Here is a 19,905-nt window from a genome sequence, read left to right as displayed (position 1 = left end):
GCATGGTTCCTCATCCCTATCCTTGTATGCATGACCCCCACGAGAAAAGCATTCAAAACAGAACAAAAAAAACCAACCTACTTACCTTCCCTGTGCGCCCTCACTGCATCTTGTTCTGATGCCCGCAGCCCGGCGATCACGTGTCCCCACTCATTAAGGTAATGAATATTCACACCACTCCATGCCTATGGTAGTGGAGAGTGGTGAATATTCATAACTCTCAAGTAGCGCACACCCGTAATAGCCCGGTCGATGCAGAAAACCGGCAGCTGCGGCTGCCACTGTGCGCGCTATTACAGAGAAATGAATATTCACTGCCAGTGCAGTGAATATTCATTTCTCTTTAGCAGCGGGCACAGGAGTTAGCCGCTTACAATAGGGTGGCGGGACAGCATTGCAATGCTGTTAACTTGCAGATTAACCATATATTTACAGGTTAAAGGGAAGGTGCCACCAGTTTTCTTGAATTTTTTTTTTTTATGAAATTAAGCTTAAAATAGTAAATAAAATGTACTAATGCAATATTTGCACTGTTTGCAAACATTTCAATATGAAAAATATTATATATTTTCTTACAAATATATATATTTACCACTAGGGGGAGCATTTTCCGTTTTATACCTCAAGCAGCTATAGTAAGGGTACCGTCACACATTGAAATTTCCATCGCTACGACGTTACGATTCGTGGCGTTCTAGCGATATCGTTACGATATCGCTGTGTCTGACACGCTACTGCGATCAGACACCCTGCTGAGAATCGTACGTCGTAGCAGATCGTTTGGAACTTTCTTTCGTCGCTTGATCACCCGCTGACATCGCTGGATCGTTGTGTGTGACAGCGATCCAGCGATGTCTTTGCTTGTAACCAGGGTAAACATCGGGTAACTAAGCGCAGGGCCGCGCTTAGTAACCCGATGTTTACCCTGGTTACAAGCGTAAACGTAAAAAAACAAACCGTACATACTCACCCGTCGGTGTCCTTCAGGTCCCTTGCCGTCTGCTTCCTGCTCTGAGTGCCAGCCGGAAAGTGAGAGCAGATCACAGCGGTGCTGCGATCTGCTCTCACTGTACGGCTGCACTCAGAGCAGGAAGCAGACGGCAAGGGACCTGAAGGACACCGACGGGTGAGTATGTACTGTTTGTTTTTTTACGTTTACGCTGGTAACCAGGGTAAACATCGGGTTACTAAGCGCGGCCCTGCGCTTAGTTACCCGATGTTTACTCTGGTTACCCGGGGACTTCGGCATCGCTCCAGCGCCGTGATTGCACCGTGTGACCGCAGTCTACGACGCTGGAGCGATGATTATACGACGCTGCGACGTCACGAATCGTGCCGTCGCAGCGATGAAAATTTCAATGTGTGACGGTACCCTAAGACTTACCAGCTTTACTGTTAGCTGGAAAATCTGGGCAGTAACTGCTGACATCACCATTTCCCTCCCCTTTTGGGTGGTCTAATATCCCTGGGGCAGAATGAAGAGCAGCATCACAGGGCAGAGCCATTTTGTGTGTGACTGCCCTGTGATCTGCTATCACACAAGTGGTGTGTGTGTTAGTGATGTGTCGTTCGTGAACGAGCCAACACAAAGAGCCGGCTCCCTGCTGTGAATGAAAGGAGTCGGCTCTGCAGGGAGTGAGCCCAGTGTTTTGTTTCTTCCTTGTCTGGGCCTGGCAGCTTCTCAGATTCAGCCAGTGAAGTGTGACTGTGACTCCTGTGGGAGGAGCAGACAGCAGAGAGGGAGAGTGGAGTCTGTGGGCTGTAGATAAATACATGTGTTACCATGTGACCCAAAGAAAGGGGCAATATTACACTGGCTGGAGTGGCTTCCTCCCTGGTATGTGACTGTGTAGGAGGAATGACAAATTGTATGATCATCATCATCAACTGCAATGACCTGTGAGTTACCTTCTGTCCCAAATAAAGATACACTTTACTGTGGCCTCATCCATGGCATATATACATATATGGTACTAGATGGTGGCCCGATTCTAACGCATCGGGTATTCTAGAATATGCATGTCCACGTAGTATATTGCCCAGTCACGTAGTATATTGCCCAGTCACGTAGTATATTGCCCAGTTACGTAGTATATTGCCCAGCCACGTAGTATATTGCCCAGTCACGTAGTATATTGCTCAGCCACGTAGTATATTGCCCAGCCACGTAGTATATTGCCCAGCCACGTAGTATATTGCCCAGTCACGTAGTATATTGCCCAGTCACGTAGTATATTGCCCAGCCACGTAGTATATTGCCCAGCCACGTAGTATATTGCCCAGCCACGTAGTATATTGCCCAGACACGTAGTATATTGCCCAGACACGTAGTATATTGCCCAGTTACATAGTATATTGCCCAGCCCACGTAGTATATTGCCCAGCCTACGTAGTATATTGCCCAGCCCACGTAGTATATTGCCCAGTCACGTAGTATATTGCCCAGTCACGTAGTATATTGCCCAGTCACGTAGTATATTGCCCAGACACGTAGTATATTGCCCAGCCACGTAGTATATTGCCCAGCCACGTAGTATATTGCCCAGCCACGTAGTATATTGCCCAGACACGTAGTATATTGCCCAGACACGTAGTATATTGCCCAGACACGTAGTATATTGCCCAGTCACGTAGTATATTGGCCAGCCACGTAGTATATTGCCCAGCCACGTAGTATATTGCCCAGCCACGTAGTATATTGCCCAGCCACGTAGTATATTGCCCAGCCACGTAGTATATTGCCCAGACACGTAGTATATTGCCCAGACACGTAGTATATTGCCCAGTCACGTAGTATATTGGCCAGACATGTAGTATATTGCCCAGACACGTAGTATATTGCCCAGTCACGTAGTATATTGCCCAGACACGTAGTATATTGCCCAGACACGTAGTATATTGCCCAGCCACGTAGTATATTGCCCAGACACGTAGTATATTGCCCAGCCACGTAGTATATTGCCCAGCCACGTAGTATATTGCCCAGTCACGTAGTATATTGCCCAGTCACGTATATTGCCAGCCACGTAGTATATTGCCCAGTCACGTAGTATATTGCCCAGTCACGTAGTATATTGCCCAGACACGTAGTATATTGCCCAGCCACGTAGTATATTGCCCAGCCACGTAGTATATTGCCCAGACACGTAGTATATTGCCCAGCCATGTAGTATATTGCCCAGACACGTAGTATATTGCCCAGACACGTAGTATATTGCCCAGCCACGTAGTATATTGCCAAGCCCACGTAGTATATTGCCCAGACACGTAGTATATTGCCCAGACACGTAGTATATTGCCCAGTCACGTAGTATATTGCCCAGTCACATAGTCTATTGCCCAGCCACGTAGTATATTGCCCAGTCACGTAGTATATTGCCAAGCCCACGTAGTATATTGCCAAGCCACGTAGTATATTGCCCAGACACGTAGTATATTGCCCAGACACGTAGTATATTGCCCAGACACGTAGTATACAGCACAGAGCCACGTAGTATATTGCCCAGTCACATAGTATATTGCCCAGCCACGTAGTATATTGCCCAGACACGTATGTAACAGGTTAAAAAAAGAGTTAAAATAAAAACTAAACATATACTCACCTTCCGAGGGAGCCCTTGTAGTCCTGTCGCCTGTGTGCGGTGCACGCGGCAGCTTCCTGTCCCAGGGTTGGATGCGCGCAGGACCTGTCATGACTGAGCGGTCACATGACCGTGACGTCATGGAAGCTCCTTCTCGCATACCATCCTTGGCACTGGAGCCTGCCGCTTGCACTGCCGAGGAGAGGACGCGACGACGAGGGTGAGCATAGCAGGTTTTTTTTTTTTTATTATTTTTAACATTACATTTTTTTTTTTACTATTGATGTCGCATAGGCAGCATCAATAGTAAAAAGTTGGGGACACACAGGGTTAATAGCAGCTGTTATGGAGTGCGTCAAACATGGCATAACGCGGTCCGTTACTGCCAGCATTAACCCTGTGTGAGCGTGCCTGCCGGGGGGTTCTGTACGGCCTGCCGGAGGATCTGTACAGCCTCTCCGGGGGGTCTGTACGGCGTCTCCGGGGTCTGTACGGCCTGCCGGGGGTCTTTGTGTCTGTGCAGGCATCGTCCGATGGGACTACAAGGCCCATCGGACGATGCCTGCTAGACTGACAGTGATTGACACATTAGCCAATGATGGGACAGTAGTAGTCCCATCATCCGGCTAATGTGTTGAATATAAAAAAAAAATACTCCATACATGCTACATACATACATACTACATTCATACTCCATACATACTACATTCATACTCCATACATACATACATACTACATACATGCTACATACAGTACATTCATACATTACATACATGACATTCATATAGATATACAGTACATTAAACATAGATTACATACTCACCGTTACTTGTCACTTTGTTCCCCGAAGCCAGTGTCATCTGTAAAAATATGAAAAAAACAAACAACCAATATACTACCTGTCCGCAGAAATCCACGAGTGTCCCACGACGATCTCCCGTGGAAAGCAGCAGCATCAGATAAAAAAACGGATCCGGCGGGAAAAACAGATCCGGCGGAAAAAAAGGATCTGGTTGAAAAAAAGGATCCGGCGGGAAAAATGGATCCGGCGGAAAAAAACGGATCCGGCGGGGAAAAACGGATCCGGTTGAAAAAAGGATCCGGTGGGAAAAACGGATCCGGTTGAAAAAAAGGATCCGGCAGGAAAAACGGGTCCGGTTGAAAAAAAGGATCCGGCAGGAAAAACGGATCCGGCGGGGAAAAACGGATCCGGCGGGGAAAAACAGATCCGGTTGAAAAAAAGGATCCGGCGGGAAAAACGGATCCGGCGGAAAAAAACGGATCCGGCAAATGTGCTCGCAGGATGCGTTTTTTACCCATAGACTTGTATTAGTGACGGATCGTGACGGATGGCCACACGTCGCGTCCGTCGTGCAACGGATCCGTCGTGTTTTGGCGGACCGTCGGCACGAAAAAATGTTCAAGTGAACTTTTTTGTCAATCGCGTCCGCCATTTTCTACCGCGCATGCGCGGCCAAAACTCCGCCCCCTCCTTCCAGACTTCAGAATGGGCAGCGGATGTGTTGAAAAACTGCATCCGCTGCCCACGTCGGGCACAAATTTCACAACGTGCGTCGGTACGTCGGCCCGATGCATAGCGACGGACCCGTACCGACGCAAGTGTGAAAGAGGCCTTTATGAGCGTTGAATTAAAAAAAAGAAAAAAAACGGCGTGGGCTCCTGTGCAATTTTCTGCGCCAGAGGGGGAAAGCTGACGGCCGGGGGCCAATATCTGTAGCCTGCTATGAATATCAGCCCGCAGCTGTCTGCGTAGCCTTTACTGGCTAGTAAACTAGGGGGACCCCCCACAAAAAAATTATGTGGGGTCCCCCTATATTTTATAGCCAGAAAGGCTACGCAGACAGCTGCGGGCTGATATTCATAGCCTAGAGAGGGGCCATGGATATTGCCCCCCCCCCGGCTACAAATACCAGTCCACAGCCGCCCCAGAAATGGCGCATCTGTAAGATGCGCCAATTCCGGCACTTAGCCCCTCTCTTCCCACTCCCGTGTAGCGGTGGGATATGGGGTAATAAGGGGTTAATGTCACCTTGCTATTGTAAGGTGACATTAAGCCGGGTTAATAACGGAGAGGCGTCAATAAGACGCCTATCCGTTATTAATCCAATAGTAAGAAAGGGTTAATAAAACACACACACATTAGGAAAAAGTATTTTAATATTCTTCATTTCACCATACTTACCATACTTCAGCGCCTGCAAAAAACGTAAAATAATAAACCGCATACTACCTGTCCGCCGTAGTCCAATTAATAACGAGTGTCCCACGACGATCTCCCCTATAGAACAGTGACATCGGGTGACGTCACTGCTCTATAGGACCCTCAGTGACACACTGACAGCAGACAATGGCTCCTGCAGTGCATCACTGAGGTTACCTGAGTTCAAAGTGTCACTTTATATAATTGCTGCATGGGAAAATGTCTCATACAGCAATGCCATAAAGTGAGACTAGGGACTTTTTTTTTTTTACAGCGGCGGAGGAATACAGTGGTGGAAGGATACCTTCCTGTCCTCATTGTGTTCCTTGAGCCCCTGAAGAGCGGGATTCAAAAGGTCCGACAAAATCCGAGGGGGGGGCAACTTCCTGAAACAGATGTCTAAAATCGAGTCGGAATGGATATTCAGGGAAGATTGCCTTACCCCCAAAGGCTTGAACCATGAATTTGAATTACATGCCTTTTAAATTATATATGTGGGGGTTCATGTTATACTAATATATTGGGATTTTTAATGTTAATTTTAAATTAGTGACTGAGGTCAGCTTTTTAAAGTTCCTGTGACAGTTTTTAGAATATTGCCAATTTCTAGTGTCACAGTCTATGTGCATTTACATGGTGATATAGCCTGGTACACAGGTTTTTTTGTATTTGTTTATATTTATATGTATATGGATACATATACATTCTAATGGCATACGTTACAATAGTGCATCATTGGATATTTGGGCAGGATGCGAGGGGCGCTATTAGAACATCATATGTATGATTTTAAGCATTTTTAATAATAAAGGTGATCATTGGGTTTACATATTTTTCTTTTTTGGTAAATGTATTTTTAATGTTTTTTTACACAGTTTTTGAACATGGTCCATATATATAGGTAACGTGCAGCCAGGGTCCTAAATAATATCTGACATTAGTCATGTATTCTTGGATAATCCTAAGACCATAGGGGGGTCGGACTTTGCGGTGTGGCAATAGGCTGTTATCTTGGGCAAACATGGATCAAGGCAGGTTGGGGCGGGATTTAGAGGTCTAGGGGGCAGGCACATTTGTGTAGTGGAGTTATGTATATAAGAGGAGCTCTTACACAGGGCTTCAACCCTGATGAAGAAGGGCGTTTACCCTTTGAAATGAGTCGGTTAGCTCTTTTGTCCTAGCAAGGCTCCGTAGGCCTGTGACGTCACACGCTGCTTGTCAGCGGCGGCCATTTTTTCTTCAGTGTAACCAAGGACGCCTCCGGCCGGGACGTTCCCTGGCTGTGCACTGAGCAGCGACACCCTACACTGGTCACAGCAGCACCAGCACACGTGCGCCCACCTGACCGCTACCATCCGCAGGTCAACTTTGCCCCCATACCTGCCGCTCCTACCGGTAAGACGCTGCATACTACCCCCGGGATCCACCACGAGCAACTTTGTGGGATTTCAGTGCAGCACACGTCATCTTGCCAACTACACTTTAATACGGTAAGAGTTTTACTGCTCAGTTTATTTTAGCACACAAGCGCGATAAATCCATCAATTACGGGCACCATACGTGTTGATGGTTATCTTTGCCGGGGTATATTTATACCTGGATCTACAGCATATACCCCTAGGAGCAAGCAGGTTGGCAGCCTACGCAGTAGGTAATAATTGGGTTCACTACTAGGTACAGCGTATCATCTTCATAATCTATTGCTGCACACACTCATGCTTTTTTGGTTGCACTCCTGCAGTCAGGAATAGCTCATCTTAGGCTTCTTTCACACTAGCGTCGGGCTCGGCCCGTCGCCGTGCGTCGGGCCGAGGTCCCCGACGCTAGCGTTGTCCCCGCCGCACAACGGGGGCAGCGGATGCATTTTTCCAGCGCATCCGCTGCCCCATTGTGAGGTGCGGGGAAGTGCGGGGAGGTGGGGGCGGAGTTCCGGCGGAGTTCCAGCCGCGCATGCGCGGTCGGAAAAAGCGGACCGTCGGGAGCAAAAAATGTTACATGTAACGTTTTTTGCTCCCGACGGTCCGCCACAGCACGGCGCAACCGTCGCAGGACGGTTGCGACGTGTGTCATTGCGTCGCAAATGCGTCGCTAATGTTAGTCAATGCAGAAAAAACGCATCCTGCAAGCACTTTTGCAGGATGCGTTTTTTCGGCAAAACGACGCATTTGCGACGTAATGCAGTTAACGCTAGTGTGAAAGTAGCCTTAATCACCCAAGCGCGGTATCGGTTACTATTATATGTACTGTTTTTTTACAGAAGTGGCACATTTTCTGGGGATACCAGCAGCTGGGGGATTCTACAGTTTATTCCCACTCACCTAGTGGGCACTAGTGGTGGGTGCCAGTGATATTTGTATATTTAAAAAGCATGTTTTGCAACACAATTCCCACCAAAATACTTGGTATTCATAAAATCACTCCAAAGGGTAAATTCAGTACATTTGCAGAAATTTAGCAATTTTTTCAAAAGTTGCAACTGATGAATCAGCTGAAAGTATCTGGAATTGCTAAACTCCCCTACAACGGTGAACATAACAAAAATATAGGCGAAGACATATAAAACAGACTTTGAAAAAGGTGTAAATTAAAAGATTAGGTTCAAATGAAAAATAACTTAACTCTGCTGCCTACAGTGACACCACTGTCACTTCACCACCTCCGGGGCTGCCGCAACCCACCAACAAGTCTCCTTTCCCATTACCCTGTCGAATGTAAGTCCACGAGGGCAGGGCCTCTCCCCACTGGTCAGTCTATCAATGTTATCTTGTTCTCTGTCATTTTATATTTGGGGTTTGTATGCAACCCCTTTTCACATGTACAGTACAGCACAATAATGTTAAACTACATTGAAAAGGCAACCTAATTTTCATATATTGTAATATTTGGTCATAGATATAATAATTAGGCAGAAATATGTCATGTAAAAGACTATGGTACTAACCACTCCTAGTGCAGAATGAATAAATATCACTACATCAGCCGTCACCTCAGACCCTAAAATGCATTTTGACCCAACTTCACCCAGGGTTGACTATGTGTGGATAATAGCATATTCTTCTGAATGATATATATCTGCCTAATTAATATATCTATGGCCAAATATAACACTATATGACATATTAGGTTGCCTTTGCAATGTATTTTAATATATTACTACAGTGATATAACTACAGTAGTGTAACTCCGCCACCTAGTGACTATTTCTGGTAATACGTGACTTATTATGTATTGGCCTTCTTCCTCACTTATTTTTAAAGGGAAGTTGTCAGTAGGATCAACAATTCTAATAAGCCATCTATATGGGCATGTAGGTCATAGGAAGCTGAATAAACTGGTACCTTGATATCTGTGATCTGATGTCTTATTGCAGAGAAATCCACATTTTTCTTAATATATAATGACTGTTAAAGGGGTTGCCCACTACTCAGACAACCACTCCTCAATCACTATGTTCCTCATAAGATAACAACAGCTATATTTACAGGGTCGTACTGGCCCACCAGAGAACCAGAAGATTCTTCGGTGGGCCCAGGCACTGACACCTGCAGGCATATTGGCCAGCGCCCCCACTGCTCCAGGGGTCAAAGGGGGCCCTCCCGATGCCAGAGAGCAGCAGCTAGAGACAGGAGCCTGTCCCCGCTGCTAAAGAGAAATGAATATTCACTCTTCCCCAAGCCCCCATGGGCGTGCAGAGGAGTGAATACCATTTCACCTTAATAGCGGGCAGCGTTAGCCGCAGGCTGAGGCTAACAGTGCCCACCGATGCTGCTGAATCAGGGCCCCCGGAGGTGGCCCCTAAAGGGCGGCAATCCCTAATGCGATCCCTGCAGCTTGGGACCGGAGCGAAGCTGCAGGGATACGATGCCGTCCTCTTTCCTGCCCGCCACTTCCTTTATGACTCAGCACGGCTGTTTCAGAGAGGATGCTGCTGGGATGTGCTGCAGCTGCTGGGAACGTGTGGTGGAGAGGTGAGTGGGTGCTGTGTGTGTTACTGCCTGCCTGTGTGGCTGTGTGTGTATGTGGTGCGGTGCTTTGTGTGTGTGTGTGTGAGAGTGATGTGGTGCTGTCTGTGTGTGGTGCTGTATGTATGATAGTGGTGTTGTGTGTATGTGTATTGGAGATTGGCAATGATGTGGGTGATGGGGTGGTGGGGGAGAAGTCAATAATAGTGGTGGGGAGGCAATGATTTTTGTGGTGGGGGAGGCAATGATGATGGTGGTGGGGGAGGCAATGAAGTTGGTGGTGGGATGGGCAATGATGATGGTGGAATGGGCAATGATGGGGTGGTAGGGGAGAATGCAATGATGGTGGTGGGGGAGGCAATGATGGAGGTGGTGGAATGGGCAATGATGATGGTGGTGGGGGAGGCAATGATGGAGGTGTTGGAATGGGCAATGATGTGGGTGGTGGGGAGAAAGCAATGATGGTTGTGGTGTAAAGCAGAGGTGTCAAACTGCATTCCTCGAGGGCCGCCAACAGGTCATGTTTTCAGGATTTCCTTGTATTGCACAGGTGATAATTTAATCACCTGCACAGAATGATTCCAGCACCTTGTGGAATGCTAAGGAAATCCTGAAAACATGACCTGTTGGCGGCCCTCGAGGAATGCAGTTTGACACCTCTGGTGTAAAGGACAATTATGGTAGTGGTGGAAAAGACAATGGTGGTGAGGGAGGAGGAAATGATCGACGTGGTGGGTGAGAAGGCAATGATGCAGGTGGTGATGAGTACAATGATGGGGTTGGAGGGGGAGAACAATGATCGTGGTGGAGGGGGGCTGCATTATACCCTTTCAGGGGGCTACATCATACTATATGAGGAGAGCTGCATTATGCTCTATGGGGGGCTGCCTTATGAGGGGGTGGCATTATACTCTGAGGGGGCTATATTATATTCTGTGGAGGGGCTGCATTATATTATATGTGGTTGGCTGCATTATTCTCTCAGGGGGCTACATCATACTATATGAGGGGAGCTGCATTATGCCCTGTGAGGGGGCTACAGTATATTCTATGGGGGGCTGCCTTATGAGGGGTTACATTATACTTTGAGGGGGCTACATTAGATTCTGTGGGAGGTTGCATTATATTATATGAGGGGGGCTGCATTATGCCATATGAGGGTGCTACATTATATTCTATGGGGGACTCACATGACATAACAACTGGAAGTGAGTATAACAAGCTGCATGTTTTTTTACATAGTCATTGAGAAGAGATTGTCCGAATCGAGGAAAACCCCTTTAAGATCTGTGGGCCGGACACAAATATTCTTAAGAATCTGCCTCCAGAGCTTATTTTAAATGAAAGGGGGTGTTACCTGGGGGAGACATGTAATGACTGACAGTCTGTTCTCCTGATCTACGTGTTTTACACTGGTTATGTCCCCTTTTCACTTAATCTCTGGAGGCAGATTCTCAGGGAGATCTATGTCTAGACCATAGTCCTGAACAGCTCATTTACATATAAGAAAAATGTGGCTTTCTCTGGCATAAGACATCGGATCACAGATATCAAGATATCCAATTATTCAGTTTCCTATGACCTACATGTCCATATAGACGGCGTAGGAGAGGTGAGCGTACCGAGAGGTTCCTTTTAATATTTATGTATTTTAATCATGTATGTCATCTATATATCTAAAGTTGAGCGTGTGTGTGTGTGTGTATATATATATATGTGTATCGAGCCATGCCCACTCCACATAGCAGGCACAGGCATACCTCCCAACTTTTGAGGAAGGGAAAGAGGGACAAAGTTAGCAAATTTTAGGCCACACCTCTGACCACACCCATTTGACAACTAGTCACGCCCCAACCACACCCATTTAGCACTTCTGATCACAATGTTTCATAAACAATAATTATAAACAAAAAAAATATGGCCACACAGTGCTCCATACTGTATAATGGCCACACATGATGCTCCATATTGTATAATGGCCCCAAATGATGCTGCGTACAGTGTACTGGCCCCACGTCATGCTCCATACAGTATAATGGGCCCACATGATGCTGCATACTGTATAATGGCCACACATGATGCTCCATACTGTATATTGGCCACACAGTGCTCCATACTGTATAATGGCCACACAGTGCCCCATACTGTATAATGGCCCCACATAATGCTCCGTACAGTATAATGGCCCCACATGATGCTTTGTACAGTATAATGGCCCCACATGATGCTGGGTACAGTATAATGGCCACACATTATGCTGGGTACAGTATAATGGCCACACATGATGCTGGGTACAGTATAATGGCCCCACACAATGCTCCATACAGTATAATGGCCCCACACAATGCTGGGTACAGTGTAATGGCCACACATGGTTACCCCACCCCCATCATTGCCTTCTCCATCACTACACACACACACACACCTTTCACCGCGCACCCTCGCAGCAGCCGGCAGCTTCCACTCCCACGGCGCTGAATGGTGTCATCCAGCTGCGCCGCTGACTGCTCACGTCGCTGCAGCTGTGATACGCCACTAATAAAGACCTCTCCGTGTCTCCTGTGCCAGTCAGTGTCAGAGCGAGGAGCAATATCTGCTCCGATCCGACATAGCCAGCGTCCGCTCCGTACACCTCGTACACACACGGCTCTGCTCACCTCGTACACACACGACTGCGCTCCGTACACCTCGTACACACACGACTGCGCTCCGTACACCTCGTACACACACGACTGCGCTCCGTACACCTCGTACACACACGACTGCGCTCCGTACACCTCGTACACACACGACTGCGCTCCATACACCTCGTACACACACGACTGCGCTCCATACACCTCGTACACACACGACTGCGCTCCATACACCTCGTACACACACGACTGCGCTCCATACACCTCGTACACACACGGTTCCTCCCCATACACCTCGTACACACACGACTGCGCTCCATACACCTCGTACACACACGACTGCGCTCCATACACCTCGTACACACACGACTGCGCTCCATACACCTCGTACACACGGCTCTGCTCCACACACATTGCACACGCTGCTCCGCTCCATATACCTTGCACACACACGGCTCCGCTCCATACACATTGCACACGCTGCCCCGCTCCGTATACCTTGTACACACATGGCTCTGCTCCGCACACACGTGGCTCTGCTCTGTACACATGTGGCTCTGCTCCATACACCTCGTACACACGACTCTGCTCCATACACCTTTCACATTCTGCTCAGATCCGCACACCTCTTAGGCTGGGGTCACACATGCGTGTTTTACGGACGTAAGAGCGCAGAAACTACGTCCGTAAAACTCGCATTACATACGGCACAATTATTCTCAATGGGGCTGCTCCGATCAGCCGTATATTACGGATCCGTAATATACGGCTTTCTACGGCCGTACAAAATCGCAGCATGCTGCGTTTGTCAGCGTATTGCGCAAAAAACTCGCCAATGAAAGTCTATGGGGGCGAGAAAAATACGGATTCCACACGGTCCAGCAGTGTGACTTGCGAGAAATACGCAGCGCTGTTAGTGAAAAGTCGGTAATTCAATTGCCGGCTTTTCATTTCTCCTGCACAAACCCGACAGGATATGAGACATGGTTTACATACAGTAAACCATCTCATATCCCCTTTTTTTTGCATATTCCACACTACTAATGTTAGTAGTGTGTATGTGCAAAATTTTAGCGCTGTAGCTGCTAAAATAAAGGGTTAAATGGCGGAAAAAATTGGCGTGGGCTCCCGCGCAATTTTCTCCGCCAGAGTGGTAAAGCCAGTGACTGAGGGCAGATATTAATAGCCAGGAGAGGGTCCATGGTTATTGGCCCCCCCTGGCTACAAACATCTGCCCCCAGCCACCCCAGAAAAGGCACATCTGGAAGATGCGCCTATTCTGGCACTTGGCCACTCTCTTCCCACTCCCTGTAGCAGTGGGATATGGGGTAATGAAGGGTTAATGCCACCTTGCTATTGGAAGGTGACATTAAGCCAGATTAATGATGGAGAGGCGTCAATTATGACACCTATCCATTATTAATCCAATTGTAGGAAAGGGTTAAAAAACACACACACACACATGATTGAAAAGGATTTTAATGAAATAAACACAGCGGTTGTTGTAATAATTTATTGTTCTCTCAAATCCATTTGCAGTCCCTCGCTTGGCAACATAATAAACGCACAAGATACATACCTTCTGATGTACTGTCAGGTCCAACGAGGTAATCCATCTGAAGGGGTTAACTAATATTACAGGCAGGAGCCCTGCTATAATGCAGCTGTGCTCCGTGCTTGTAATTCCCCTGCGAATGAATGAAATGTAGGTCATTGACCTACATTTCATTCATTCGCGGTGATGCGCCCTCTGGTGGATGTCCTCATATGACCTGGAGCGTGGGAAAAAGTTCCCAGGCTGCAGTTCATGAGAACATCCACCAGAGGGCGCCTCACCGCGAATGAATGAAATGTAGGTCAATGACCTACATTTCATTCATTCGCAGGGGAATTACAAGCACGGAGCACAGCTGCATTATAGCAGGGCTCCTGCTTGTAATATTAGTTAACCCCTTCAGATGGATTACCTCGTTGGACCTGACAGTACATCAGAAGGTATGTATCTTGTGCGTTTATTATGTTGCCAAGCGAGGGACTGCAAATGGATTTGAGAGAACAATAAATTATTACAACAACCGCTGTGTTTATTTCATTAAAATCCTTTTAAATCATGTGTGTGTGTGTGTGTTTTTTAACCCTTTCCTACAATTGGATTAATAATGGATAGGTGTCATAATTGACGCCTCTCCATCATTAATCTGGCTTAATGTCACCTTACAATAGCAAGGTGGCATTAACCCTTCATTACCCCATATCCCACCGCTACAGGGAGTGGGAAGAGAGTGGCGAAGTGCCAGAATAGGCACATCTTCCAGATGTGCCTTTTCTGGGGTGGCTGGGGGCAGATGTTTTTAGCCACGGGGGGGCCAATAACCATGGACCCTCTCCTGGCTATTAATATCTGCCCTCAGTCACTGGCTTTACCACTCTGGCGGAGAAAATTGCGCGGGAGCCCACGCCAATTCTTTCCGCCATTTAACCCTTTATTTAAGCAGCTACAGCGCTAAAATTTTGCACATACACACTACTAACATTAGTAGTGTGGAATATGCAAAAAAAAGGGGATATGAGATGGTTTACTGTATGTAAACCATGTCTCATATCCTGTCGGGTTTGTGCAGGAGAAATAAAAAGCCGGCAATTGAATTACCGACTTTTCACATAGATCGCGCTGATTGAAATCTAAATACAGAATATATATATATGTGTCACAATGACATTATATATATATATATATATATATATATATATATATGTTTTCCCTAACATTTGAGCACATAAATCCATTAGATGTCGGTTTTGCAAGCCTGCGCGAAAATCTCGCAGTACGGATGCCATACGGATTACATACGGAGGATGCCATGCGCAAAATACGCTGACACACCCTGACTACGGATCACTATTTTGGGAACATTTCTCCGTATTACGGCCGTAGTACGGACGTATAATACGTGGCGTATTGTCTTACGCCAAGTGTGACCCCAGCCTTACACACATGGCTCCGCTCCGTACACGTCTTACACACACGACTCTGCTCCATACACCTTTCACACGCTGCTCCGATCTGTACACACGTGGCTGTGCTCCGTACACACGGCCCCGTACACCTCTTACACACACGACTCCGCTCCATACACCTTTCACACGCTGCTCCGATCCATACACCTCGTACACACACGGCTATGCTACATCCACACTGTAAACACCTCCTGACCTCACACATACGCTTACCCTCGTCCAGCGTCATGACAGCCAGCAGAGTCCTGTACACGGAGGTCCTCCCGATCATGTGACCCCCTGACTCCTCCCATCCTGTGACTTCATCACAGGTCCTGTACGCACAGAGCAGCCAATATGTGGTGTGTTGCTCTGCGGGTGCAAGGACTCAGGGAGCTGACCGGGGGATATTACACACCTCCCAACCAGTACGGGTCAACTAATATCCCGCCCGGGATCGCGGGCTAACTGTCAAATTTGGGACAGTCCCGCTGGATCCGGGACGGTTGGGAGGTATGGGCACAGGCTACATCTAGAATGGAGTTGCTCCTGTGAGGCATGATGTCCAGGGAAAGGGAGGAGCCTCATATATAGAGATGCAAGGAGGAAAATGAGAGATGTCAGGGGGAAAATGAGAGGTGTGAGGTGCTGCTGCAGTATGAGACTGTGTATAGAGAAGAGTGAGGCGCTGGAGGTGGAGGCTGTGTATAAGGCCACATTCACACATTCAGTATTTGGTCAGTATTTTACCTCAGTATTTAAAAGCCAAAACCAAGAGTGGGAGAAAAATGCAGAAGTGGTGATATGTTTCTAATAAACTTTTCCTCCGATTGTTTTAGCTTACAAATACTGAGGTAAAAATACTGACCAAATAACGTGTGAACGAGGTCTAAAGGAGAAAAGTGTGGTGCTGCAGAAAAAGTAAGCTGTGTATACGATACGCTTCATTGCAATTAGTGCAATTTCTCTCGGGATCAAGTGTTTCCAATTGTATGTGGAAGAGGAGTGTGAGGTGCAGGAAGAGGCGACAATAAAGGAGAAAAACTGCTGCAGAAAAGTGCTGTGTATAAAGGAGGAGCGTGAGGTGCGGGAAGAATAAGGCCCCTTAACTGCCGCTGTTAAAAGTCGTAATGGCAGTCGTTAAGGGGTTAATATTGTGTTAAAAAAACCCTTTTGCTTCAATAAAATGGTGCCGGTAAACCTGCGAGACGCGACACAAAACACAGAGCAGGATATACTATATATAGGGGGAGATGACATACAGGTATATACTATATACAGGAGAGATGACACACAGGTACATAATACATACAGGAGGAGATGACATACAGGTATATACCATATACAGGGGAGATGACATACAAGTATATACTATATACAGGAAGAGATGACTTACAGGTATATACTATATACAGGGGAGAGGACATACAGGTATATATACTAGGAGATGACACACAGGTATATTCTATATACAGGGGAGATGACACAGGTATATACTATATACAGGAAGAGATGACACAGGTATATACTATATACAGGAAGAGATGACACAGGTATATACTGAGGGAAAAAAGAGGTGTGAGGTGAAAATGAAGAGGTGTGAATGCAAAATGAAAGGAGTGAGGGGAAAATAGTGGAGTGATAGGAAAATTACAGGTGTTAGGGGGGAAATGAGAGGAGTGAGAGGGAAAATGAGAGGTGTGAGGTGCTGCTGCAGTATGAGACTGTGTATAGAGAAGAGTGAGGCGCTGCAGGTGAAGGCGACATTCACATGTTCAGTATTTGGTCAGTATTTTACCTCAGTATTTATAAGCCAAAACCACAAGTGGGGGAAAAATACAGAAGTGGTGACGTGTTTCTAATAAACTTTTCCTCTGATTGTTTTACTCCCAAGTTTTAGCTTACAAATACAGAGTTAAAAATACTGACCAAATAACGTGTGAACGAGGTTTAAAGGAGAAAAGTGTGGTGCTGCAGAAGAAGTAGGCTGTGTATACGATACGCTTTATTGCAATTAGTGCAATTTCTCTCGGGATCAAGTCTTTCCAATTGTATATGGAAAAGGAGTGTGAGGTGCAGGAGGAGGCGACAATAAAGGAGAAAAGCTGTGCTGCAGAAAAGTACTGTGTATAAAGGAGGAGCGTGAGGTGCAAGAGGAATAAGGCCCCTTAACTGCCGCCGTTAAAAGTCGTATCGACAGTCGTTAAGGGGTTAATATTGTGTTAAAAAAAAACAACTTTTGCTTCAATAAAATGGCGCCAGTAAACATGCGAGACGCGACAAACCACAGAGCAGGATATACTATATACAGGGGGAGAGGACATACAGATATATACTATACACAGGAGCAGATGACACACATATACAGTATACTATATACAGGAGATTACACACAGGTACATACTATATACAGGAGGAGATGACAGGTATATACTATATACAGGGGGAAATGACAGATATATACTATACACAGGAGGGGATGACATACAGGTATATACTATATACAGGAGATGACATACTAGTATATACTGAGGGGAAAATGAGAGGTGTGAGGTGAAAATGAAGAGGTGTGAATGCAAAATGAAAGGAGGGAAAATAGTGGAGTGATCGGAAAATGACAGGTGTGAGGTCAAAATGACAGGTGTTGGGGGAATGAGAGGAGTGAAGTGGAAAATGAGAGGAGTGAGGGGGAAAATGAGAGGCGAGGTGCTATAACTAACCACAGTTAGTTACTATGCCTGGGCACCTCCGGGCTCTTCAGCTAGTGTCATTAATAAAGTAAAATATTACAATTATTACATTTTGTTTATGTATTTGAAATAGTTTATTTATAGGGTCTATAATTGATTTATTATTCCATTCCTTATTCATATTTTTCCTTCCAAACATGGCTGTTATCTGCCTGTAACTGCAGTGAGCATACTACAATCATCACGTCTTAAACATTTAAATGTCTAAGGTGATCTCTGACAGCAACTTCTAAATGACATCATTGCCAATGTGCGTGCATAGATCCACAGTGACACAATCGCAGGGAACTAATGGATTAAAATGGCAGTCGGGGGCCTACCCTGTAACTACCATGTTAGTGCTCTTGTGAAACAAAAACACAGGCTAAGCTTCACAGGGGAGCCACAATTATACTATATAGTGCACAGGGTTTTACTCTCTCTAGTAGGCATTAGACCTTAGGTAGTATTCACACAGAAAATGCAGTTTTGGTTCAAACATGTGCTGCTTTTATTACTTTACACAGGCTGCACAGCACCAAAACAAACTCATAAATTCCTAGCCTTGTGCATGCTCTAACTAAACACAACCAACCCAGGATACTCAAACGGCTGAGCTAGCTCCTGATTGGTCACACAAAACAGCTATAGTCCATAGCAGCCACTGATACATGTGGTTTTCTGCACACGGCCTGTGCAGACTATTTTCAGAGCTTGCTACATCCAGCAGACGGACTGACTCTGCAGTCACTCCATTCAGAGGGAGACCCTGGCATGTCTCTCTCTCTCAGCTACAGCTGGCATTTTGGCTGGACCCTCACCTGCAGTACACTCACCTCTGCTTCATCCAGCATCCTCCATGAAGTTACTGGTTCTTAGCAAACAGGTGTATCTAATCAAGACTCTGCAGAGCTGGACTTTAACTCTCTCCTTCCCAACTATGCTACACCATGATATACAACATTTTTCTTATAAGCCTTACCTGTTACCAGTAAACAGATTGCTAGGAGGAAGAAGTCAGAACAACTTTTATTTAAATGGGTTATCCAGCTTAGAATGGTGTAAAACATTTGGGTTAATGAAATATCTTAATAATGCTCAGTTGCTACTATTTTGCCACTTCCCAGGCGCTCTGCTGGACTTTGTACATGTTGCTGTTGACTTCAGCAGCCAATCTCTATACAATCTGTATACAAAAGTGTTGTTTTATGTGCATTAATGCATTCGCCGGAAATATCAAACACCTATAATAGACCAGACATACAGTATATGCCAAAGGCACCCTATTGGTATATATTTTCACTCTATTGAAAAGTATATTACAGCTGCATTTTTCAAGGAATCCAACTAAAAAACTGATACAGACAGCACGAGTTTTACTTTTGGAGTCAATGGACTGTGAACCACTGTATGATATAAGTCGAGTGTATACAGTTGATGAATACTTGGGGTATATTTCTTGCATACTATTACTTATATGGTATGAAGAAAGCCCTAGCCATGTTAAAGGGGTTGTCCAGTAAGGACAGCAATCTTTAAAATATGTTCAACAATGTTAAACTGATTCTAGATTCTGCTGATGCTGGAAAGTCCAAGAGAGAGGGTAGAGCTCCTGGAGTTCTGGATCGCCGAGCAAATAATACAGCTCTGCCTGCACTTCATTGTGCTTCTTGCACCACCGCTGGCAGCATCCTGACACATTGTCTGCCCAGCGGACACGAGCAGAGATTTCAGCAGAAACAGACATTGTAGAAGAATTAACTGTTTTACGTGGGACTTACA

General features: G+C 46.1%; 1 protein-coding gene across 1 annotated transcript in view; it reads left to right on the top strand.

Moving 5' to 3' along the window:
- Positions 1–7,046: 7,046 nt before the first annotated feature.
- RFFL (ring finger and FYVE like domain containing E3 ubiquitin protein ligase) overlaps positions 7,047–19,905 on the top strand; it is a 150,216-nt gene continuing 137,357 nt past the window's right edge. Inside the window, exon 1 of the mRNA XM_077296405.1 lies at positions 7,047–7,292. The gene's annotated coding sequence lies outside the window, so the exon portion shown is untranslated. The remainder of the gene's footprint in view (positions 7,293–19,905) is intronic.

Source organism: Ranitomeya variabilis, chromosome 3 (assembly GCF_051348905.1).
Source record: "Ranitomeya variabilis isolate aRanVar5 chromosome 3, aRanVar5.hap1, whole genome shotgun sequence".
Lineage (NCBI taxonomy): Eukaryota > Metazoa > Chordata > Amphibia > Anura > Dendrobatidae > Ranitomeya > Ranitomeya variabilis.
The sequence above is the reverse complement of the archived record's forward strand: the minus strand, read 5'-3'. Positions and strand labels throughout refer to the sequence as shown.